This window comes from Rhagoletis pomonella, unplaced genomic scaffold (assembly GCF_013731165.1).
Source record: "Rhagoletis pomonella isolate Grant_MI unplaced genomic scaffold, Rhpom_1.0 Rhpom_scaffold_00003, whole genome shotgun sequence".
Lineage (NCBI taxonomy): Eukaryota > Metazoa > Arthropoda > Insecta > Diptera > Tephritidae > Rhagoletis > Rhagoletis pomonella.
The window spans coordinates 65,708,937-65,735,939 of NW_023458557.1; the positions used below are offsets into that span (position 1 = coordinate 65,708,937).

Genomic DNA, 27,003 nt, shown 5'->3' on the forward strand with positions numbered 1-27,003 from the left:
ACCTGGATCTCTTGCGTTAACTGTGTAATTTTCCGCATTCTGGATTGTAAAAACAATCATTCTCCAAAGGCGAACCACATAGTAATCATATATAGTGTGTATGCTCTGAGGTCTCCGCCAACCCACAGAACCTACAGTCCATCTCACTAAGCTTTGGGATAATTGCAATATAGCCGCACGTCCTAATTTATCGGATGCGGTTAGCAGCGAATCAAGTATGATCTTCCACTTAAAATCGCAAAATCTCTTCGGTTAAGGGAATTAAAAATGTGGAAGTACTGCAACCATGGCCATGTATCGATCTTGAGTGAACATACAAGAGGATGGCAAAGAGATATCAATGCTAAGTATCTGAGTTTAAAGCAGAGGCCTTATTACGTCGTTCGGCGGCTACCGTTTCAAGATTCCTTTAAAGTTTGCACCAATGTATCGAGGCGAAGCAATTGTATTATGATCTTATGCCGATGACTGGAAGATGTAGAAAATAGCGTCAGGCTTTATGGAGATAAACTGGGGACTGGGAACTTATATCGACCTTTTAAGCAGAGATCTTTGCCATAAAAAAGGAAGCTCAACTAATACCGAACAGTGCTATACTATGAAAGGAAGACGTGAGCTGCATTAGCACTTATCCTGCTTGAAGGCGTTGGCGTCCAACGAATTGAAGACGGCAGTTGTTCAACGATGTTGCACCTCACTAGCATCATGTCAACGTTACTCTTTTCTGGGTTTCCAGACGTGGTAATATTGAAGAAACCGAAATAGTTGATGTGTCGGTTGGACGCGTCTTGGCGCGTAGCAGCATATTATCGCTGCGGAAGCTGCCGCAGTGACGATAAGAACAACCATTTCACCAGTTTTCATGTTAACGCGTCGGTTTTCAGTCCAAGTGACTCAAGCATTTGTAGTCTAGCTATTTTACCAACCTGACAGGGGTAATGACAGTGAAGCTATAAAAGCGTCTCAATTTCATGACAGATAGTAAGTAGTTGTATGGACATTATCTGGAATAAGACCCGTTAGAAGGTTGCACGACTTCATAGCACTCATAGAGGCCATTGACAATATGCAAGTACGAAGAAGTACGAAGTCTTTAAACATGCCTTTCAAACATAGCCTAACTTTTTAGTTGAAGTTACCATTTCGGGAAAGCGGTAGATATATGTACATAAATTACAATTTTTGAGCAACAATTCCTAAGATGCATGCCAGATGACGCAAAATTCAGTCAACCCTTCGGAAGTGCTATAATTTTGGCAAATGACGGCAAACATCAGTTCTGCTTTGACATTTGCTAAGCAAACAGATACAAAATACACATTTACAAGGCATAAATCGCTATACACCTCAAGAACTCGGAATAACTTTTCCGTGAATTAGCAGATTTCTCGGTTGTCCGACACCAACTGGGAAAACACTATTCCGTTAAGCTGCTGGCTAGAATTGTATGGGACAACACGTTCTGCTGAGAATTTCATGGCTGTGGCTGAAGATATTGCAGAGGACCCCGCAGTCCCGACCAGACGATATTCCACGCAATTGGACGGTCATAACAGTGAATTTTGGTGAAAAGCTTGAAGTTGTTCCCTTAAAAAGTGCAGGTAGCCTATATGCGCTCAAGCCATCCTGAATCTCGATCACGAGGAAGGCAACCACTTCTATATTTGTGGATATGTGAATATGTGAATAGGTTATATGTAACTAATGTGACCAACCGAACTTCTTTCGGAAGTACAGTACTTCTTTTTTCGCTCTTGTACTTCGTACTTCGAAGTTCATTCGAATGTACTTCTTTGCAATATTTTGTTCTTCAGGAGGGTTATTTTGTAAGCAGTTGGTGACTATTTTCGGATCGCTATCGCACTTTTTGACGCATGATATACATAAATGTTTTTGCGGCAAAAAGTGCGATAGCGGTTCGAAAATTGTCGCTAACTGGTTAGAGAATCTCCCCCAGGTCCTGTTCTTCTCCGTTCTTCTGGATAAATTCGGCGATAAATTCGTTCAAACCATTAAAGTCGTCGGGGACCGATGGCATGATACCTGCGCAGCAGCAAACGGCTCTGAAGGTGTCGTGCAATTGGTTGGATCCTATTTATGCGAACTGCGTGGCGAAGGCTTGGATACGCTCCAACTCACTGTAGCGTTCATTCCGAAGGCCGGAAAAGGCGCACATGTTTTCCCTAGGTATTTTGGGGCAATCGGTATATCTTCGTTTTTGGAGATTGATAAGGAACGCGATTCCTGGTGACTGTCTTCAAGAGCTCAATATGTTTATTGCAAGAAAAGGTCGGTGAATACCGCCCTGCATACATTGGTAAAGTGGTCAGGGGATCCCTTCACGCATAAAGATTATGAAGTAGAGGCTTTCTTCGACATCGAGTAGGCCTTCAACAATGTCACTCCAAAGGCAATAGTCAAGTACAATCATAATCTTGGGGTTGAAACCAACCTAATAAGGCTTATCTACAGCTTACTTCGTGACAAAACTGTCGCGGCAGAGTCATTAGGAGCACTCCACAACGTATTGATCTCTCTCCCCTGCTCTGGATTGCGGCTGGAAACGACCTAATTATGTGGAACTTTTGGTTAGTGGACGATTTCTAGACAACCTTTTTGATCTTGCTCAAGGTTACCTGAACCAGGTAACTAGGTGGGCGATCAACGGCGGTCATGGAAGCCTAACTTTGAGAAAAGGGTAGAAAGGTGTAGGTTGCCTTGTACTGTTGTAGGGGAGCTATCGGTAAAAGGTGAGGTCTCTCGCCCAAATTAATTCATTAGCTCTAGGAAACCAGATCTAAGCATAGGCTGTTTCAAGGAGCCCTTGCCTGGTGGAACTCACTAGAGAAGGCTACACTTGTAAAATAGGAATTAGCGGAGCGTTAGGAACCATACCTAAACTAGCGCTTAACATACATATGTTGAACACGGCACCTGCGGATATTGCAGACAGAATTGTCGTTGCAGGAACTGCTATTGGGATAGGGCACTTTAAAACACGTTACCTCTCAAGGGCTAGTGATAGAGGTTCTGACAGGCCATTGTGCGATTGGTATTCATGCGTTGAGACTAGGAATTTCAACTCACCCTTTTTTATCAGCTGTCAAGAGGAAAATTAAGTGGAATTATCTCCACACTTTCTTTTAGACTGTCCAACCATCGCGAGGCTAAAATGGAAGCATTTTGGTTCCCACTTTTGAACAAACACTGAGCTCTCAGGGGTCCAAATTAGCTGCATTCGAAGTTTCGTAATCGGCTCGCGGCGTTAACTTAGCCCAACCTGTACTTCTTTGAGCTATGAAATAGTTGGTCACATTAGTTATAAGCCACGAAGAGTCATTGCGCCCGCGCGAAGTAAGTGCATGATGTACCTACTGTTTACGCTGGAGGTGTCATCGGGCTTTATTTTTTCGAAATCACCTCGGACCAAATGGCTCGGACACCAAGTAAACACATTCCAAAAGCAGAACCAAAATTACAGCCAAAAATTATCGGGTGACAACTTTTGCGCCATCTAGTAAAGAAATGTTTTCAGTCTAAACGTCACAGTGGGCAATGGATTTCAATTTAGCGATTTCTCACTAAATCTCAGCCTTCAGTTAGCTGACGATTTTAATGTTTTTCAGGGCGATGTCGCATCAATTAAGTATGTAGCACTATAGCTCATTGTCTCTTATCTCTACTGAGCGACCTGTTCGGATAACGATTTCATTGCTATAATAAGCTGACTTAATATTTATTGCACTATAAGCTTCGTGTGGTCTTCCGGTCTCATTGAAATCCGCGCACGAAGTATCAGGAAAATTTATAGAATTACGAGAGGAAGTACATATCGCAAACACCGCCTTAGATATACTTTTTTATAGCAGCGTTCAACAGCAAAAGCCTCGCATTCGCTGGTGGATTTTGATTGTACCTTTTCATAAATGCTTGCTGGGTATCAAAACCCAACGAAATGATTACATACTTGGCCAGCAGCGGCCGCAATTACACAAAAACAAGAAAACAGTCAGGCGCTTCGGCAAACAAAGAAAAGGAAGAAACTAATAAATGAGAAAAATACAAATGTGGAGCAGTGTTGCCAGAAAAACATTTAGTCTGGGGCTAAAACGGTCGAAAAAGAGCTAAAAAGAGTAAAATAATACCCTGCAAGAACAGTGACTATCATTTGACAAATCATTTGAGTGGCAAGACTGATAGAGATTTCTGTCACTGGCTACCTACAAGTTTCTATCAAATTCTAAAGGGCGGTGTGAAAAATATGATGTAAACATTTGTGTACAAATTCTTCCGTTTTCCTCCAACTTATGGCCTTATTTTATGGTCTCTTTTTAACCAACGCAAAATTTGCATATGTGTTAGTAAGATAAATGAGAATGTGTTAATTTCCATCACACAATTCTTGTAGGGTACTAATGGTGATATATTTGGGAACGAATTTCCGTCATCTCTTGTCAAGTTTGGTTTGCAGACAAACCGGTTTCGGCGTTGTGCCATCTTCACTGTAATTTTTCGAAAAATTACGGAAATTCGTTCCAAAATAAATCATCTTACCACCCTGTCCGAAAAATCAACCAACATCAACAATGCTAATAGTAGCTAAAATGAAGAGCTACATTTTTTTTTTTTTTTTTAAGAGCTAGGAGCTAAAACCCAATTTTCGGAGCTAAATACAAAACTAAAGAGCAAAATCTAGCTTCAAAGGTCCAAAATGGTAATACTGATGTGGAGTAGTTAGTTATGACAGAGCCGCAACAACTGGTCGCTTTACAGGTGTGTATGCGGCTGTCGCAGCGGCATCCGCATGCCTGTTAAAATTTGCGGATACCACAGCTGCCATGATGTTTGTTGTTGCTGTTGATGTCTCTCAATGCTATGCGCAGCAGCTTAATGGCGCAGCCGGCTTTTATAGCGGCCACTCAGTCAGAGTTGCAGTAGTAGCATTGAATACGGCTGCCGTTGATGAGTATTGCTTGTGGAATTTTTATTTTTTATTTTTGTATGCCAATTTTTCTTCCCTCCATTTTCTGTGTTTTTTTTTCATTTTCCGCAAACGATTACTTGCACAGCACAGCGAATGCCGGAAAAACATCCTTCCATCATTGTTCGCGCGCACACGCATTTGCTTACGAGTATAAGGCGAATTTTTTACGCTAACGTAATATCTTTGTTTCTTTGGACTTCCTCGTTTGCGGCTAATGTTTGTTTTTCACTCTCTCTATCTCTCTACACTTTTCTGCATTTTCGTTTTAATATTTGCCAGAAAGGCAAACGACTCACGCAAATATAGCGAGTACTTGGTGCGCTTCGCAGTATTTTACGACTTTTTTACAACTCATAAACATCGGTTCATTGGTGGTAAAAATAATGTGGCACCATGCTGCGAATGCAACACCAACATAATTACTTTAATTTCAATTCTTCGCAGCGAAATGAAAAACGAAACAAAACTTGAAAAGATTTCGGAAAATGCAAAATATAAGGAAGTAAGCGAAAAGGTGCCCCATAAAAATAAAGTATCTATGAAAACAAGGAATTTTTCTGTGTTTCGCTCATCCGAATTATGCTTTTGGCAAATTGAACCGCTAAAGTAGGTGCTCAGCTTCATTATGTTTGCACAATTGAAATTAATTAAATTACGTGAGATTCTGAAGCGTGACGTGAAGACTTGAAGGCATACGCGAAGGGTTGTCAGCATCGTGAAACATAAATGCAACACAAATAGTAAAAAAAAAGATTTCAAGTGGTGAAAAAACAAAATGAAAGTAAAATGATACACATACATACATACATATATATTTACATATAAACTATGTAAATAAATGTCAAAGTGAATAGCGGAGGTTATCACACCAACACACCCAGGGCCGCATTTATGGGCCCTTCGCAATACGACGCGTATCGTGAAAACTCGATATCAAGCACGCAGACATCATGCCACCGAAATTACTCGTCGACGAGTCCTACAGAACTCCTGCAAGGGACTGCTGTGAAGCGATAATATATATGACTGATAAAGGGTTCGAAGTATGGTATACCGACGGATCGAAGCTGGACAACGGGAGTACCGAGGCTGGCTTACCAATATTCCAGAGAAGTCTGCCAATGGGAATTTACTCAACCATATTCCAGGCGAAATGCTTCATACCCGAAGTAAGTATTATGTCGGGTAGTCAGGCAGAATTAAGGGCCTTCGACTCATTTAGGACGGCATAGGAGCTTGTAGACAGTTTTAAACTCCTTTAAACCACCTAGGGACCCAAAATACAGTAACGCTGTGGTGGGTTACGGGACATGAAGGGTTTAAGGTAGGGCTGCCAGATATCTCTGTTGCCCACTTAAGGGTGGGAAAGGCCTTTCGCTCCCTTCCTTTTCGTTTCGACAAAAATTACGTACGAAATGATGTAGTAAAATTTTATTTTGACAAACATAAAAACATGAGCAAAACAAAACATGTTATCACAACTAAAGCTCAGAGAATTATTCACAATGCATGTACCTTTTTGTTCCTTATAAAAATACAGTTTACACTAAATACATCAGAAAACATAAAAATAAAATTTCTAAACTTTGTGCAAAACTCGGGAAAATGCAATAAATTTGCGTACAAATTTGCAACTTTTTATTCAGTCTTTTTTATAAAATTTTGAAAATTAAGTTTTGCAGCCCATAAAAATTTAATTGATTTTTGGTATTGTTTTTACTGAGAGTTTCTTCCATACAAACTATGTTCGACATTTTTTTGTATGTGGAAGACACTATCATCTTAAAATAAATAATTGCAAAAAATCAACGAAATTTTCAGGTAACTTCAGACTTGCACTTTACTAATTGGCTCAAAAGTTACATTTTCAAAATTTTTCTAAAAGATCTGATTAGAAATTGTGATCTGATAAGAGTTTCCGAGCCAATAATTTTGTACGGCACGGTACTTATAAGTAAAAAATTAAATACAAATTTTAACGTATTTAGGTACATACTTATATTAATCATCAACTATTGCTTGTGCAAAACGTGCTAAATTTGAAAAAAAAATTCGCATATGAAAGTGCAGCAACCCAACTCGTAATAAATTTAAGTATACAAATTTTAGTATTTAGTATAGAAATATTCAATTCAAATACGCCAACATTAAAATGAAGCGCTTTGCACTTAACGGATACTTTTTCATAATTACGTTAAAAAAAATATTTAATTCCATGCTGCCTGTAATGGGATTTGAACCCTGACGCTCTGGAAATTAGCAAATTGTGGCAAGCATCTTCGTACACTCAGCTACAGCCAGACATGTAAATGTGCACTCAAATGTTCAGTTTGATTCAACACCACGTGTTCGTGGTATGAAAGTATTATTTTTAAATACGAACACGATAATCAAATAAAAAATATTCATGTTTACCATGCGTTATTTCCCATAGTAAAATCATAAAACTTTTCTTAATATTACAACGAGTTTTTTCTCTCAGTGTAGTCATTTTTATTCAAAATTTTTGCAATCAAATCGAAAACCGGGACACTTAAACGAAACCCGGGACATTTTAAGGTTGGACCGGGACACCGGGACAAATAGTCTAAAACCGGGACATGTCCGGGAAAACCGGGACGTCTGGCAGCCCTAGTTTAAGGGCAACGAAATGGCTGACTGTCTAGTGAAACCTAGAACCCAAATGTGCTTGCATGGTCTGGATACTTTCTGCGGTACATCTAAAGGATACAGTGCAGAGTTACTTAAGAGCTGTGAAGAACCTCAGATTGCTGCATACTGACGAAAGGGAAACAATCAAAGAAATGCAAAACTCCTTTCAGATGAAACTCTGTGCGATTCCTTGAACTTAGTCGTGAAAGGCTTAGAACTCTTACAGCCTCCCTGACAAGACACAGCAAGTTAAGATACTATTCCAGAGACTTGTGGGTTATTGGACGAAGCAGCCGAGCATATACCTTAGGGCGGGTCAATTTTTTTTCGACATCGTTCCTAGCAGATTCGGATTCTACATTATTATCAGGAATAAATTAAAAAGTTTGCATATATGTATTGCGAAAATTCACTGTGCCAAAACTTTTGTTCGACACTTTACATATAAAAAAATGCATACAGTTACTTCTCCTGTTACGATAGTAAAAAATATGTTATTTGCTTTGTAGTGTAATCTTGCGGTTCTTTAAATAAAAAATAGATATCAGAAATTTATTTTTAGTATCAATAAACTCCCAAGCATAGGTTTGTGTTAAAAAAAAAACATTCGTAACGTTTTATTAAATATTAATCTGCATATTTTATTAATTCGTTGGAATATTTTTTTTATGTATGTTACCACATAACTTTGGACTACGTTACCCGTTTTCAATAATTCTTTTTTAAAGAAAAGGTGATTCCTCAGATGTAGTCTCCTACTAATTGAGTGTAGATCTGATAATTGGGCCATGAAGCAAATAACGGTACACTTACATTTGTATATGAGAGTGGAAGTCGGTTTGGTTTTTTGTTTAAAATTTACTCCAGTGTCCACAGCTTCTATAAAAGAGTCGTAGGAAATATTTTTTTGTTAGTTCAATTGTGGAACATTTGTACGAACTGCTTCGGCTAATACTTCGGCTTTTGTTCTCTTTTTATCTCGAGGTTAAGTGCATTGTTCGATGGGGTGATATCATTGCCAAATATTATAGTGCTTTGTTTGCCATCAATACACACTAACTTGACGGAGTTATAATATTCCACATTGATGCGAGCTTCAAAAGCTTTGAATAATATTTGCGAGTATGGCTTTAGTTTTTACCGCTAAGGTAGGTGACAGGCCTATAGGAAATATTTCTTAATCAATAATGTTTCACACACTTTTCGTTTACATAATTTATCTTATTAACATAATAGAATTAAACTTTCGTAATTGGTGGCAATCCGACTCAAAAATATTTTCAGTAGTAAGCTTTCTTAAACCTTTTTAACTTGATACCCATATTGCAATATTTAATTTGTCTAACCAATTTAATTTAATTAAGTTCTGAAACAGGAGGCAACCCCCCTCAAAAATATTTTCGCCTGTAAGCTTTCATAACCTCTTTCTTTTGACACCTATATTGTAATATCTAATTTATCTGATTAATTTACTTATACTGAAATGTTTAAACAGGTGGCAACTCTCTATTTTTTCTGGTTTTAACCATCCGGATACTATAAAAAACAAACCGGAAAAAATAAAAATATTCAAATCGGTCAAGCCGTTTTCGAGTCTTAGCGAGACTAATGGACAGCAATTCACATTTATATATAAGATATCGTCTTTTAAAAATGCGCAGGCTCGAAATTGACTTTAGGGCTATCGTCTGGAGGATTTTTTTTTTCTTAGAATTTTATGAAGAATCCGAATATGCTAGGAGCGATGTCGAAAAAAATCGATCCATACAAATTGACCCGCCCTAATATAGCATAAGTTACGCCTAGAAGAACGATTATTTTCTCCATTCAAAATTTGGAGCATGGTACCCTCCAATGTGCTTAATTTCTTAAATAGTCTAAGGTTGGAGTGATTACAATTAGAGTTTAGCACAATAGATATTTCTCGGTCGGAGCGTGAGCATACACGACATAATAATAATAGTAATATTAATGGCTGCTCAACAAAAGACGCTAAAGATGTTTATGCCAAAGGCTCATCATGTCGCTATTTACGAGTATTAACCTCCTCAAACAGGGTGGCATCGTTGCCAAAAAAGATTTCCACGCTCCTTTCACGAGCTTACTGCTAATTTACATGTAATCAAAACATTGCAGTCATTGCACTAGCGTGGTTAAGGAGCGCTTTGTCTGGTGACATTACTACTGGTATTTGACCAATGAAGGTATTGAGTACCTGCGCAGCTACCTGCATTTGCCCTCAGAAGTTGTGCCACCCACATTGAAACGCCCAGCGCACTCAGAAGCAGTGCGTCCCTGCCAGGGGCATCTGCTCGCTTCTGCGACTCTTCCAAGACGGGCGAGGACCGTACATGCTACAGACGTGCGCCCGGTAGACCTCACAAGGAAGGTGATGCTGGTCCAGACGCTGCCGATTTTGATTTCCGTGGCAGTTTCGGCCGTGGTACACGCCCTCAATGAAAAGTGGATGTAGGATGGAATTCCCCATGCCGACACTTATTTAGTTCTAAAATGATGTTGCCGGTGGAATTTTATTTTAAAGTAAGTAATACTTCCCATTTTGGCTATGTTGATTTAAGCCTTGAAAAATTCTTAACCCTTGAACTTGCTTATTCTACAGAGTACGGGACATTCGCATACAAGATGCCGCAAGGTTCTTCTCGATGACTCTTTATCGAGCACACAGCTGGCCAGCCTGAGGAGACCCTTCGATCATTTCTCGATCCATTCCGGCCACATAAGTTTTGTGTTGACGCAAGTGATAAAACTTGGCAATAAGTCCCTTGCTTGCTTAAGAGATAAAGCACTTAGGGCGAGCTTCCAGTTAGCAATCCGTATACCAAAACTACTCGCCCGCCTTATCATGGCATTGTTATGACATTCGCAATAGGTTTAAGGTGAACTTCTTAGATACGTTTCGGTTGCCGTGGTTGCCTGCATATATCGTCTGAAGGAAGCACACTTAGGCCGTGGTAGTCCCATTGTAATACTGTTCTAGGAGTATAACCAATTCGCCGTTCTGAAGAGGGTCACAAAATCATTGATACTTGCTTATTTAAATCAGATACTCAAGAAAGTAATGATGGGACAAATGTCGACCGGCCCCCACCAAATTAGGGCAGTGATATATGCTTATGATACATGGTTACATATACTATACATACGCTCGCTCCACTATATCTGCGTTCACCCTTGTTTTTTTTAAATATTCACAATGTTTTGCATGCTAAAGTTTTTTGTGGTTTTTGTACAAAAATATGGTTCATGCTATAAACAAAACCATATAAATCAAGGTTTCAAACTGTATACAATATTAAGGAAAATTTAATGAATTTTCATAAAAATTTTAAACTTTTTACTCAGATTTTTTACGAAAATTTCTGGTATGCGATTTTATAGCCCATTGAATTTCAGTATAACAATGTACAAATTTGAAGTGGCTGAGAACTCGCGTTGATTTTTAATAGTTTTAATAGTTTAGATATAGTGGAGCGAGGTACATATTTATGTAGTATCTGATATAGAAGGACCCATATTTTACATTTTGACCGCAACTGTATCTTTTAATTTTGTTTTATGGTTTTCTCAATTATATGTCTACGTACATATGTATATATTTTTGTATAAATTAAAAATTGTTGTCATGAAATAAAGGAAATTTATCATAAGCCTATAACTAATCTGAACAATACTTCGATGAAATGGATCACCTTTGTTAATATATGATTTGTAGTTGGGCTTTTAAAGCACACATATTTCTCTTTTGTCCCGTTAAATTTTTGTAAATCCCGTATATTTTGGACATATTATGCGTTTGTCCCGTATGGCTGGAAAAAAAATCTGTCAACACTAGCCATAAAGCACACATCGTTTCATATTAGAAATAACAGAGGAGGAAAAAATTCGAAACAAAATTTGCCTTAGTAGCGGGTTTCGATACGTATATTTTTTTCGATGCTTGGTCCAACAGTATCGAGGCCAAAAATACTTGGCATCGAACGAAAAGTATCGAGATGTACGTGTATTTAAACACGGTTCATATATAAAATGATAGCCGTTTTCTTTTTTATAGCTTGGTTCAAAAACTACTTAATGGGTGTTGCCAAATAACTCGCTAGGTGGCGCTGAGTCAAGATATTTAGAAACCCCGTATTTATTGTCCGAAAGATACTAGTCACTAAAACAAAAACACAGCAAACAAAATTGGTGATTGGGTGTCTACTACATATGTACATACATAACTACAAACTAGTACTATATAAACGCATAATACGACCCAGTCGGCAAAATTTTAAAAAATATACCTTCTATGAGCGCTATTTGTGATATTTTTTAGTGAAGGGTCTACTGTGCTCGATATATATTTCTTTATGAAGATCTTTTTAACAGAGAAGGTTTTATTGAAAAGGACCTGCCTCAAGTTGTTTATTAAGTTGCGCTCCCCGTCGATGTATGTTAAGTGCATATCTATGTGCATACATTTCATTGAACCATTAATTAAGCATAATACATAGACCTCCATATCATATGCATTATTTGATCTCCTATTAACAAATTAAGGACCGTTTTCACCATCTCTGGTTAAGAACAACTCCCGAGTTAAACACCATTGCCGATGTCACTTTCACAATGTTGTATGCATAGGGGTGCCAGACGTCCCGGTTTTAGACTATTTGTCCCAATGTCCCGGTCCAACCTTAAAATGTCCCGGGTTTCGTTTTGGTGTCCCGGTTATTGATTTGATTGCACAAATTTGAATAAAAGTTCAAAAATCACTACACTAAGAGAAAAAACGCGTTGTAATATTCAGAAAAATGTTATGAATTCACTGAGGGAAATAACGCATAGTAAACATGAAAATTTTCTATTTGATTATCGTTTAAAAATGTTCGTATTTAAAAATAATGCTTTCATAACACGCACGCGTAGTGTTGATTCAAACTCAACATGTAAATGCACATTTACAAGTCTGGCTGTAGCTGAGTGCGCGAAGATGCTTGCCACAATTTGCCAATTCCCATTACAACCAGCATGGAATTTAAATATTTGTTTAACTTAATAATGAAAAAGCAATCGGTAATTGCAAATCTTCATTTTGATATAGGCGTATTTGAATTTAATATTTCTATACTAAATACTAAAATTTGTTGGGTTGGTGCTCTTTCATATGCGTATTTTTTTTAATTTAGCACGCTTTTTTAATTCTAAATTTCTTTCTCTCAGTACACCGGTTTAATTTGTGAAATAGTCACATTTCGAGATAGTTGAACTTTGCACAAGCAATAGTTGATGATTAGTATATGTACCTAAATACGTTCAAAATGACGTGCACAGAGTTTTACAATTATATTAAGGAAAATACAGAAGTTTTGAAACAAATTCACAGCAACGAAAAATATGACTGATATTTTAATGTTATCTTGTACTTATAAGTACAGTGCCGTACAAAATTATTGGCTCGGAGGCTCTTTCATCAGATCACAGTTTCTAATCAGATCTTTTAGAAAAATTTTGAAAATGTAGCTTTTGAGCCAATTAATAAAGTGCAAGTCTGAAGTTGCCAGCAAAATTCGTTGATTTTAGCATTTATTTTTATTTTTTTTGCTGACAGTGTCTTCCATATAAAAAGAATTATCGAACATAGTTTGTATGGAAGAAACTCTCAGTAAAAACAATACTAAAAATCAACTAAAATTTAATGGGCTGCATAACTTCATTTCAAAAATTTTTATAAAAAGTCTGATTAGAATGTTGCAAATTTGTATGCAAATTTATTGAATTTTCCCGAGTTTGGCACAAAGTTTAACAATTTTATTTTTATGTTTTTACATATGTGCAGTATAAACTGTATTTTTATAAAGAATAAAAAAAGGTACATGCATTGTAAAAAGTTCTCTGTGCTTTAGTTGTGATAAGTTGTTTTGTTGGCGTACGTTGTAATGATCTCATGATCTCATGTTTTTATGTTTTTGGTTTTGTCTGTCAAAATAAAATTTCACTACATCCTTTCGCACGTCGAAATGAAAGAGAAGGGAGCGAGAGGCCCTCCCTAAAGTTTGCCGGTTTAGCAACAGAGATATCTGGCAGCCCTATGTATGCATGCAATCAGTTTTGTGGGTAAACGATGTTTACCTGGGGATTAGTGTTAACCAGAGTTGGTGAAAACGGCCCTTAAGTTGACATCTTCTATTTAATGAATATTCGTATCCCATGCAAACTAATCCGAGTTTACTTTATTTACAGACAAGTCGCATACATTTAAGTTTGGTATTTTGGTACATTTGTAAAAATCGTCAAACACACAAGTTGATGAAAATTAGGAACAATTAATATCAGATAAAACGTCTGCATGTTAAAAAACGCTGCCAACAACAAAAGGTAAACAATTTTCGCAAAAAAACAGAGAAAGACACATAATTACAAAGTAGCGCCACATACGTAATAACAAAAAAAATAAACGATAACCAAGTACAGGTAAACGAATTGTGCATATACACACTTTGTGTATACAATGTTGTTGTAATGACTTAATATTTACGCATGAATTTGTGGGAGAGCTTAGGGAGAGAGCGCCAAACTCTGTAAACGAAACAAGAAATGGCGAAAATCGCCCCAAAGCTATCCGTAAAAGGAATGCGGAATTGCCAAAAAAAGCACAATACATACATACAAATTGACATACATGCATACATTTATGTACGTACATATGTATGTGTGTTATGCGAAAACCCAACAACCAGCCATAAAATCGTTTGTAATGACTACCGCAATGTGTGTTGGCGAAAAAAGGTGTGTAAGCGAATGAAAGTGCAATGGAAATGGACAAGCCGCAGTGATGAGCGACAACCGGTGGTACAGCAAATAGCAAGCATATCTTATATGTACATACATATGTAGTAAATGTATGTTATAAAGCGACAAACGACAATCATAAACAATAACAAATAAAATATATCAATTGTGCATATAATAAAAATTTACATGTACAGCGTCAATGACAATCGTACAGTAAATGTTTTTAAATTTTTTGTTTAGTATTTTTTAATTTTTATTCATTTTTAATAAAAATGTATTTCACACTACAATAAAATACATATAACTCAAAGTTTTTAACTTTGTAACAATTTAAAGAAAAATCGTAAAACTTTCATCAAAATTTCACACTATTTATTCAGAATTTTTTTGGGTATGCAGTTAATCGCCCATTCAATTTTAGTAAAATAAAGTGCAGGTTTGAAGTGGCTACAAAATACCGCATTTTCTTTCATATTCCAAAAATGTTTATGAAAATTTTACATTTTTATTCATTGTCACAAAGCTAAAAACTTTGGTTGGATTTTTATGTAGTATGAACTATATTTTTATTAAATGTTAATGCGAAAAATTACTGTACGATTTTCACTGACACTCACTGTATGTACTATTCACGTGCATGCATATGTATGTTTTACTAAAGACTGTTATGTGTGATATCACATCATTTTATACCTGGTTATATATGCTGTAACAGTTAGTGGATGAATCAAACTCCAAAAACAATAATAAAAACATAACATAACAGTCGTAGTCAGCGCTTGGACTTTGCTCCGATCGGAGTAGATTTAGTCCGTTTTTTTTATTTCTTAAGATTTCTGGTATACATATTTTCTAAAACAAACTTATGACTACAAAATACAAATACTTAACCTGAAACTCTCAAAAATTTTTAGACATCTCAATTTAATTTCATGACCTTAGAGCTTTTCTTAGTGAATTCTTAGCATTACATTTGCATGAAAAATTTTAGATTTTTGAATCCCACGGAACTGGAAAGAGAATTTTTAAATTTACCATGGAAGATCTGTTTTTACTTCTGTTTTTCGAGTTATTTACTCCTGAGTCGAACTTCTATGGTCCAAGCACTTGTCGTAGTAGTCAGCACACAATAATTTGCCAAAGCCACAATAAAAATGTAAAATAAAATATTTGTGTAAAAATGTTTATTACATAAATTTCTTTATTCACTCACAAAGTACGAATATGTACATTAGGGTGGTGCTAAAAAGTATAAACATCCAAATTTTGTATAGGATACCACTTTATTTTGTTATTCCTACAAAATAAAGGCATGCACGAAAATTTCCAAATTTCAAAAGAATTTTTATACATTTTTTAAATAGCAAGAATTCGACGAAATTTTTTCTTTAGTATACTTAAAAAACACTGAATTTGATTAAAAAAAATCATACTCCGAACAACCCGACCACTGCAATTTTGTGGTTGCCGCAAAAGTTTTGATTGGGAGAATATTTGTGCAGCTTATTTACACTAAGGTCTTGGTTGCTGATACTTACCTCAAAAACTCTCTTATTTTTAAATTAAAAGCACTTAACTAAAGTTGGTCGACATATATACCGGCACCGAAAATAGCCGGTAAATGAAATGAATTTAATTTTTAGGTCATTGCAAAATCTATATTATTTTTTTATGTTTGTTTTATTATTTTTATTTTCTTCGATCAAAAATAGTAGTTATTTTTGATATTTTTTTTTTTGATAATTTTTAAACGTTATAAAAAATTAAATTTGAATATAACGGTTATAATTGCGTAACAACATCAAGGCCAAACACTAGCATATTTTCTATGCGCCAATCTGTTATTATAATATAATCGAACAAAAAAATCCGAATAAAACGGTTATATTTGATCGGCAAAATAAAAATCCAATTTTTTTACGGTTAAAATACGATTTTTATTTAAAGCTCATAACCAGGGAACGGATTATATAGAAATTGCCTTTTTTTCTACTAAAGAGATAGAGTATATTCGATTAAGAATGTCCACGATTTAGCTTTCCCTGATTTCATATATACACAATTGGTGTTGCCTTTTTTTTGCCTTTTTTAAGATATTTGCCTTTTTTTGCCTTTTCTACCTTTAAAAAAGTGATTATAGCATTTACAAATTTTTTTTAAGATTAAAAAAAAGAGACCTCTTGCCAAATTGGTGTTGGTAAAATTCAAAGCCGTTTTCTCAGCTAACGAAGGCTTGGAGACAATAAGGGGTGTGGATAAAATTATAAAGAGCGAGGAAAACGCCCTTATTCCTGATAATATGAACGTTTCAAACGTTCCATATTTAAATTGGGCGCCGCTTGTATCGACTTACGTCGAGCACACATTTAGTACATTCAAGGCTTTTCTTCGCTAAAATCGAATGAAAATGCTGCCAGAAAACTTCAAAATGCATCTTGTGGTTCAATGTTACTACAACTATACAGATTAAAGTTTTATGAGTTGGAAACTCGAAAGGATAAAATAGTCAAAGATTCAAAGTGCAAATTTTTCATATAATGAACCTAGTTCATAGTTTTTCTCTTTTTACTTGTAATATAAACATTTCTAAAATAAATGTATTTTTTGATTGTTCTTCGTATTTTCTGTCTTTTTTTAGTGCCTTATTTTGCTTTTTTTACAATACCTAGTGCCTTTTCCTGCCTTTTTCGCTATTTTATTTTGCCTTTTCCAGCCTATTTCGTTACTTTATTTTGCCTTTTTTATAGGTTTTTAGGTCCTAAAAATCCGTTCCCTGCTCATAACCGTTACGGTTTCTGTAATATACATGTTTATTAAAGTGGCGTTGTCCCTCAGCAACCAAACTGAAGCTGAGTTGATATCCATAATCAACCCATTAATCAGACTTGTTTTTCAAACCTTGGTAAAGACCCCTAGAAATTGCTTTAAAATTTTCGCGGAATTCCTTATTTTGTACATAGACCAATAGATTTTCATATTTTTTACAAAATTTAGATTTTCATATTTTTTTTAAGAATCACCCTCATGGGTATATGTACGTATGTACATAACTATATTTTTAACTCTATATTGTAATATAATTTATTGGCGGTTTTTCGGTGATTATAAATTTTTTTACGCTGTGCCCACTGCAATAACTACATATGTACATACCACTCATTGGCAGCTACAGACAAAAACACAAAGCTTTCCTCACAAATTGGGTTTATAATTAAAACTGTGTTAATGGCATGTTGACTATAACTTTATAACTATTACCCCTTTTGCATGGCTTATATAGGACATAAATATACTTATGTACGTTTGTGTGAAACATACATACATACAAATGTACTTGTACCCTTTTCTTTTGCCAGTCTAATACTTAAATATGAAAAACTTTGCACAATCTTAATATACGTTGAGTAACTTATAAATTTAATGTTAAATAATAGTAAACATATCTAGTTTAAATATACCACTTAAAATGGGAGGAGGACTAATGGTACGATCAAACGTACATATGTAAGTATGTATGTAATACTTTATTAATTTTTGAGCTTTTATAACAACGATTTACTTAAGTCGACTGAAATATTTCTGCCTATTAAGCAACTCTTTCTTATGCATTAGTGATGTGCGGCTCCGAGTATTTAAAGAACCGGTTCTTTCGACCCGGTTTCAAGGAGAACCGAGAATATGGACCGATTACAGTTCTCAAAAAAGTGGTACTGGAAATAGGCCCTATCATAATAGCTTAACAAACGATTTTAAATAGTTTTTTTTTTTATTTAATTCTTTTATATTTTGTTATAAAGTAAGAAAAAAAAAAAAACAGTTAGTATATGGCATAGTGCCTTGAACCGAAAAAATGTTGTAGGTAAACTCATATAGCATATAAAAACCACGAAGTTGATATCGGCACTATGGCGGCTATATAATATAGTGTTTCGAACCGAACAAAATTTTGTAGGTCAACTCAGAACTCTATAATACATATCTAAACCAAATTTCAGGCTGATATTTTCATATTTATACTTTATGCCAAACCAATCAATTTTTTGTCCATAATTCAATGTGCGCTTCGTGGTCGATCTCCGTTTCCGTAGGATCCGTTTTCTCTTCTTTTGGAACGGTTTTGCGGTGATTTTTACTTATCTTTTCGGTTATTCCGAAGTTTTAGGGCTTGTTACCGTCATAACTGTACAATGGCCATGGGGTATTGGTCCACACACCAAAAGTTGTAGTAGTACTAAAAATAAACCAGAAACAGTGAAGCTCATCTCTACATTGATATCGAAACGTAATACCAATCTAGGAAGTTTCAATTTTATTCCGAAAAAAAGTTTAAAACTAAATATATTACGCATCCAGAAAAGCAATAAGAGAACAGCTAGCTCGATGAATTTACAACGTGAAACAAAAAGGGATGTAAAAGCCGGCATGTATAGCTGCAGTCGTGAAAACGTATCTAAAAGCATGCATGGAATTTCTTCCAGAACTCACACCTCTTCATGTTTACATTTAGACTCAAGTTAAAAGGGCTATCCAGAGCAGGACTGATACCAAAATCGGGACAGAAGGTCTAACAAAGCGGACCCTTGAAATTGCAATATCGGTTTGAAATTGCACTACGAGGGCAATTTGAAGTCAGTGACTTTTTGAATTACCCGCGAAGTAACTTTAAATGCAATACTTCTCCCGTGAACAGCCATCGGTTAATAGACTACTGTAAAATTTTGAGCAAGCTGCGCCATTTAGTTTGTGCTTTTCAGTCATTGAAAGCAGAGAACCTCGAGAGTTTTAACGAGAATGGAAAGAAAAGTATTTCGTATGCTGATTAACTTTTTATTGCGTAGAAATCCATTACCAAACCGAGGAAAGGCTTGATAAATACTACGGCGATTCTCCACTATCAATTTCAGTGGGTTTACAGAGTCACAACGGTACCAGCAGCGTACTTCGAACGTTCAGGTCACCCAAAATCGATCTATGGAGTGGTATTGGACAATCGGAGAATTAAATAGGTGGCTGAAGCTATTAGCCACTCAATTGAATAGGTACACCGCATTTCACATGAATATTTGGATATGAAAAAGCCATCCGCACGATGGGCGCCGCTCTATTCCTACTCGATCATTAACGCAACCGTGTGACCGCTTCAAAGGAGAGTTTGGCGATGTTCAGCCGCAATCCGAATGAATTTGTGGACCGTTCAGTACTGGTGACGAAACATGGATCCACCACAATAATCTAGAGATCAAGTAACAATCAAAAAGTTCATCAAATAAGGCCAAAGTGGGTATGTGGTAACAGTTAATTAGGATGCACGCGGTATAAGATCAAGAAATTTAGCCCCCCAGCGACTATTTCCTGATTCCACATCCAAAGAAATGGCTGGGCGGTAAGAGATTGGGGTCGACTGAAGAAGTTATCTCTGAAACGAATGCTTATTTTGAGGTCATGGAAAAACATATTATTTCGGAGGTGTTAAAAAATTGGAGAACGCTGGACCGAATGTAAAAAGCTATGTTCAGAAATACAACGCTTGTCTTCCGAAAAATATATCTTTCAATCAATGGACTCATTTTTCAGGTTGCCCTCGAACGTACACTTGTGATAATATGCTACACTGCTGGTTCGTTGACTAGAAAGGAAAAAGGGATAGATGCATTTGGACAGAGATTGACATACTCGTAGCCTATAAGAAAACGAATGTTCATCTTCCATAAAAAGATATTCAGCTTCAACATGAGGCGAGACTACTGAAGCCATAAAATTGTGTTCTTAATGGATAGCCAGTCGTAAGCTGAAGACTCTTGCTTTGGCTAATCGAACTAGGGTTCTCTAGGCTCCTAGATATGGTAGGATATGAGATGGCCGTAAAATTTAAAAATACAATTTTTCGTTGAGCACCTAAACTTTTTAGATCCAACCATAGTGGGACTTTTCGGACCTTACTTTGAAGCAGATTCATGAAACGGCATTAAATATATCAGTTAGAGCCAGTGTTGCCGTTTTGGTTACTTTTAACCAATTTTGGTTATTTTTTTCTTGCCTGTGAAGTTGTTAACATCTTTCCCATTTTGGTTATTTTTAACATTTTTTGTAGTTTCTAATTTTTGTATATGTACATACAATAATTAAATCTTTGAAAAATAGGATAAACAAATACATTTATTCTGCTCAATATAGTTATTTAACTAAAGTTATTACTACTAAAATGGCAACTCAAGATTCGACTTATTCCGATAATAATCATGTGTTTACATATGCAAAAGAACATGTAAAAGTTCGAGGGTGCTACTATTATCGGTTCGTGTCTTTAATAGATCGCGGTGAATTAATCGCCAAGTTTTTGAAACGGCACCGCAGTTACACCATTTCTATGTTCTTTGCACACACCTACATAGTATGTACCTGAAATGACATTTGAATAATACGAGAATCATTAAAAAGCCGCGAAAAATTATTAGAATTCCGCGCAAAATTGGTGTTTCAAGTTAATTTATACGGGCTCACCTGTCGAGGTTGAGGAGAGTAGCAGCAGCAGTGGCAGCCCAGAAGTGAAACCAAGTGAGAATATTTGGAACCATTGTATTAATATTACTTACATATGTATGTATTTGTTTTATAATATACAGAATACATAATATACATGGTCGGCTAAAGACTACTTCAAATGAATACATACTCAGATAGTACATATATAAATACCTCGTATATGCGGAATCCAATACCACGTCATGTATGTACAATAAAAAAGGGATTTGGTAATTAGTTTTCCATTACTGCTTACTTTATTAATTTAAGTTAAGATTATTAATGATAATCTTATAGCAAGTTCAAGGGAAATACCATTCCGCAGTTTTGAAAAAATCGGGTTTTCGCGCTTTTGTAAAATTTATTTACCATCGTATACACGGTACTGCGTTTGGCGTATATGAGGTATTTCGCGCTGAGCGACGATATAGTTCAATACAGTCCAATTTTTAGTTGCTTAAGCTTAATTATAAATTATTTAAAATGTGGTTGTTCACGCTGATTAGGTATTTCATTGATTCTTACAAAGAAGTTGGAAACTGTGTACCTATTTACTTATTTAAAAACGTCATTTAGAGTCTGGTAATCTTTACGAAGATATTAACATACATATGCACCTAATACGGGAAGCCTGATTTTCTAAAATATGTATTTATATATATATACTTATATATGAATGTATCGAGGGCTTATATTCAATACCCTCTATCTACAATTTTGATGAAAATGAGTTTTTGATGGTAACGTGAGCTCTTATTTATCCTTCAGCCATGACAATAATGCCAAACTTAAAATTTTGCTTTTATGGTATTATATTCTCATTTTGAAAAATCCACTATCTGCAATAACATTTTGTTACAAAAGCAAAATCCTCTATCTACACAATTTTGCTGGAAAATCGTTTTCATTACCATTTTTTTGTGGCAGGTCAAATAAAGACATGTCCGCTCATTTACTACAATAATGTCATAACTCAAAAAATCAAAACTCGAGAAAGACGGCTTTAAAGTTTTGAATTTACATATACGCCGATACTAAAAATGAATACATATTTTATTCTAGTGAGATTCTGGTAAAGGCCTGTATGCAGCTCTCAAGAAAAGCAAAAACTCCATATAAAATGACGTACAAGAAATGGCTAAGAAATTTTCTTGAGTCAAATTTCCTTAAGGCAGTATGCAGTTCTTAAGAATTTTACTACGCTTTCTACTACGGTTTTCTAAAGTTTTTTTTGTGATGAAAGAGCATAAGGCAACCCAGTTTTGCAACAGAAATATATGCCCGTTCCATTATTTCTTGAGTGAGGCAACAGGCTGTGAAGTATCAATGTCAAATGTCAAAATTCCTTGGACACACACGCGAAATAATGGCAATTTTTTCTTGACCGTTTTCTTGAGAGCTGCATACAGGGCTTAATCGATACAGCTATGATATTTTTACACGAAATAGAAGAAGACGTAGCGATAATTTCTGCATACTCAACTCAAGATTTGTATTTTTTTGGATTATGACACTACTAAAGTAAATGAGCGATGTGTATATGTTTATTTGCCTCCACTTAGTCCGAAGATTCCCACAATTCTCTCTTACTCATATCTATTTAAGAGTTTGACCAACCATCTCTTCGATGACAGGCAAAAGCCCTGGTGCAGACAAAATCCCGTACCCCGTTCTAAAAAATCATCCGTATCCCATCAAACATAGAGTCATTAAACTCCATAACTACATTTTATTTCAAGGGTTATATCATCAAGAGTGGGAAACTGCTATTATTATTCCTATTGCCAAACTAAATACGCTAATGATATTTTAATTTTTTCTAAGACTAAGGACTTGACGCAAGTAAAAATTATTTTTTCTAACATACTAAACGATCTAATCAATTGGTCCAAATCTTCAGGAGCTTAGATTTAAGCTGACAAAGTAATTTTTTCACATATGCAGAAAATATAAATAAATACATACATCCAACCCTCTCCTTGTCTAACACCCCTCCCCTATACTGATACATTGAAAATATTTGGAATGATTTTTGACAATAAACCTACTTTTAAGCAGAACTGTCATTATGTAAAAGTTGACTTTGGGCTCGTAATTTATGGACACTGCGCAAAAAAACATCTTAATTGCTAGAAACACCTTACTATGTAGCAGAGGAGAAAAAGCATCCGTGCATTTCCCACCTCGCCAATAAAAGCTATCTCTCACGTCGAATCCTGCTTTCAACAAAAAAACTGATGTAGCAAGCAATCACCTTTATTTCGTATATTAAGCTACATCAAAGATTTCGACATCATCCGATGCTTACTAAAGTAAAAACTCTACCGCAAGGGCATTTGCCCAGTTTGATACTCATAAATTACCTGGGAGCTTATTTTCACAGACGGTTCCAGATATGGTGGTAACAAAAGGGCTGGGTGTTACAATTGTCTTCAGTGCTTTTCCCCCGTACTGCTCGGCATTTACAGCCGAATCAGCTGTACGTTTCGCCTCTATAAACGAAGGAAATTTCCTCATCTGAACGGACAGTAAACCAGCCAGCGAAGCCTCTTTTAACAGTGCTAATGATTCTCATATAATTTCGAAATCACGTGAAATACTCTTTTGACACAAAAACACATTTAAAATTATGTGGTTACCTGGGCACATCGAAATAGAAGGGAACGAATTTTCACTCCTATGATTTCTGCATTAAAATCTTAGTTTAACATAGTATTTACGTCTAAAGAACTGACATTTTCATTATTCTGCAAAACCCTCTATCAGCAAATTTTTCTATATAAATAGTTATAATTCGAATTGCAATAACCTCTATCTGATCTTTAAACTAAAATTAAATGAATTAAAAGTAAAAAACTAGTTTTAGTATATTGCGTGAATATTTAAGACATGCGTGTGTACTTAAAATTATTAACACTTTTAAAAACAGCTGCCAAAACAGTTTTTTTGCTCTCCTGAAAAATTGAGTTTTTGCAGATAGAGGGTATTGAATATAAGCCCTCGGTATTTCATTTATTTTCAGCCTTAAAAGGATTTACTTTTCAAAAATGCAAATAAAAATTGATTTCTTTGGTTTGTAAAATTTGTCTAAACGTACTGTATAAAAGAATTTGTGATGACCTGAATTGTTAATCTAATAAAAAATTGGTTATTTTTCCTTACATTTGGTAACTTTTTCGTCTAATCTTGGTTAGAAAGTTCTTTGGGCGGCGGCAACACTGGTTAGAGCATCAAAATTTTTTTATGAAATGGTAAGCAGTAGATTTTACTATGAGTCAGCAAGAGCAAAAAAAAACCATCCGATTAAATTTAGAGCCAACTTAGACAACAACATTTTTTCACAGCTCGTTTGACGGTTAAAAACGAAGAACACCATTGGAAAAGTATTTTCCTTAGATGAGGAGCCAAAATAGTCGTTTAAAAATTTCCGGATTTGTATATAGTTGTTGTTGCAACCTGTTGAATATGATTTTTTTCACATTTTGTTTTACTACGTATTTAAACATTGTCATAAAGATAAATGCGATGGTAAAAAAATTAATGATAAAAACGATGAAAATAAAAAAGTGGAAGAAATATTTAAGTTACAGACGGAAATGAAAACAATGAGAATACATAATAATTAGGGTCAAAAAATGTATTTCAATTAAAAATTTAAGAAGTTTAGTTATGGAAAGTTATCAAACTACCGAAATTTGTCAAGTTAATAAAATTTATCAAGATATCGATATTAATTGAATTATCATTATTTATAGAGTTAACGAAATTTATCGATTTATCATAATGCACTGAGTTCCTTGAAAATATCGAGTTATCGATATTGATTTACTGAAATTTTTCGATTTATCGAATCGACGTTTTTGAATGTTTTAAAATGTATCGAGTTATGGAAATTTCATATAAGTTCATCGAGTTATCAATGTTTATCGAATTTTATCGTGTTACCAGAGTGTAACAAGTTGTCGAAATTTATCGATAGCTTTCGAAAAATGTGGAGCTGTCAAAATTAACCGAGTTATCGAAATTTATAGAGGTTTCCAAAGTTTATTGAGTTGTCGATTTATATCGAGATGCATACATGTTTGAGTTATCGAAATTTATCGAGTCCTGTAAACGCACTGTTATTCGAGAAATATGTCAATTAGTAGAGTTACCGAATTTGGTTGAGTTTTCGGAATTTAATATTTCTGAAATTCATTGAATTATCGATATATATGAAATTATGGAAATTTATCGACAAACTGGAATATATCAAGTCAATTCCAAGTCCTGCCAAAGTTCTCCAAATACCCTCAAAGATATACAAAAAATTTACTTACGTTTTAGTTCCAAGGGTCATAAGAAAATCTAGAAAAGCGGTCGAATTTCGGCAGTAACGTGCACTCCTACTTTTATTATATTATACGGGTAATAGAAAGAAAAAGTTTCGCTTGAGTCGTGTATGGGGTCGGTGCACAACTTTTCTTTTATATAATCTAACGAACTCTAATTAGATAAGGTAAAAGTAAAAAAAAATAAATAATTTGGTATTTTAAGTGCAATAATTTGATGGTCCTCTGTATTTTTTTGTTATCACTTTTGCGTTCAGAAGTTTCAACAATTAAAAAAAATATTAAAATTTTGAATCATATTACACCATCTACTGCACTTTTTTTCGTATTATGCATTAAAACCCAGATGCATAAATGTGAGGTCATAACAGCGACACGCCTGCGCATCTTCTTTCCGCAACGTGAGTTCCTAATGTATACTCTCACAACTTAAAGACTTATGTATGAATAACAAGCACTGAATTTAGAAATTTTTTGCCAAATTTTGATATTCTCCAATTTGACAATGAATTTTAATAAGGCGACTCAGTTTGAAAAATTATGCAGTTTCGCCTCTTTTTTTATCTTACTTCATTTCGTTTATTATTTCGTTAACTCATATTTCTTTGTTGATTCAATTATGCATTTGCTGCTTTTTTCATTAACTCATTTTTAATTTTTCTTGACAAACGAATTTCCATATTTCTCGTGGGACTGGTTTTAAACTAAAACTTTTTTCCACCAATTTTTTCATTTGTTATTAAATAAAAACAATAAAAACACGCACACAAAACATAATATATTTTCCACCAAATATTCACACAGTTAAAGTATACATCATCAGCTTGCACTCTGAATTTTCATACAATACGAGTGAGCATGTTGGCGCGTCGTCAGTTATCTTTTGACTTGGTGACTCTGCCTGTTGGCTACATTGAACACTTGCCTTATTTAGTTGAAAGCCTCGTCTATGACACCGTTGTCGTTGTTGTTTTATTTTAATTTTTTAATTTAATTGTTTAGTTGCTTATTGTAATATTGTTTTTTTTTTTTGTTTAGTTTTGTTTTGCTTCTACCGCTGTTGCCGTCACGCGCGTCCGTCATACGTATTTCACGCGATCGTCATTTTGCGTTAAATTGTTTTGTAAAAAAAAAACGCATAACACAGATTCTTAAACCGACCTTAAAATGTGTTCGAAAATCCTTTTTGCGCTCCGTTACCGACACGTCCGTTTTACTCGCCTGTTTTAAGTTAACTGAAATTTTACTTTGAGCTCGAAACTGAGATATGTAAGTTGTGCTCGCTCAAAAGTTTTTCGAAAACCCCCACAACAAAAATGAGTAAGAAAAAAAACAGTAAAAAAATGTAAAACAAAACCAACAAAAAAAAAACGCAAAACAAATGAAACAAGAAAAAAGCGGGCGCCGAACGTCAAAAGCTCCATCGAAACACAGCTGAGCGGAACTGAATGGAAATGAGCTAAGTCGCAGTGAGCGGCATGTGACTTCAACCACAGCTTGACTTTGCAGTGGCTTTGTGGCTGTCGCTTTGGATTTTGGCTTTTGGCTGGTCTGGGCACAGCTTTGACTTAGTGCAAAAAGTCAAAATATGAAGAAATAATAATGTGAAGAAAAAAGGTTTATGCTTTAAACTAAATACCTGTTCGCTGTTATTAATGCTGATTCGTCTACCGTTGTTGTTGGTATTTATTTTAAATAAGCAACTCATTTACTCGTGAA

At 35.2% G+C, this 27,003-nt stretch overlaps 1 protein-coding gene and 1 pseudogene across 1 annotated transcript in view; one reads left to right on the forward strand and one right to left on the reverse strand.

Moving 5' to 3' along the window:
• Positions 1-26,501, reverse strand: part of LOC118735356 (dual oxidase maturation factor 1) — an 88,710-nt gene extending 62,209 nt beyond the window's left edge. Inside the window, exon 1 of the mRNA XM_036465065.1 lies at positions 26,446-26,501. The gene's annotated coding sequence lies outside the window, so the exon portion shown is untranslated. The remainder of the gene's footprint in view (positions 1-26,445) is intronic.
• Positions 9,635-10,096, forward strand: LOC118735357 (annotated as a pseudogene).
• Positions 26,502-27,003: the final 502 nt, after the last annotated feature.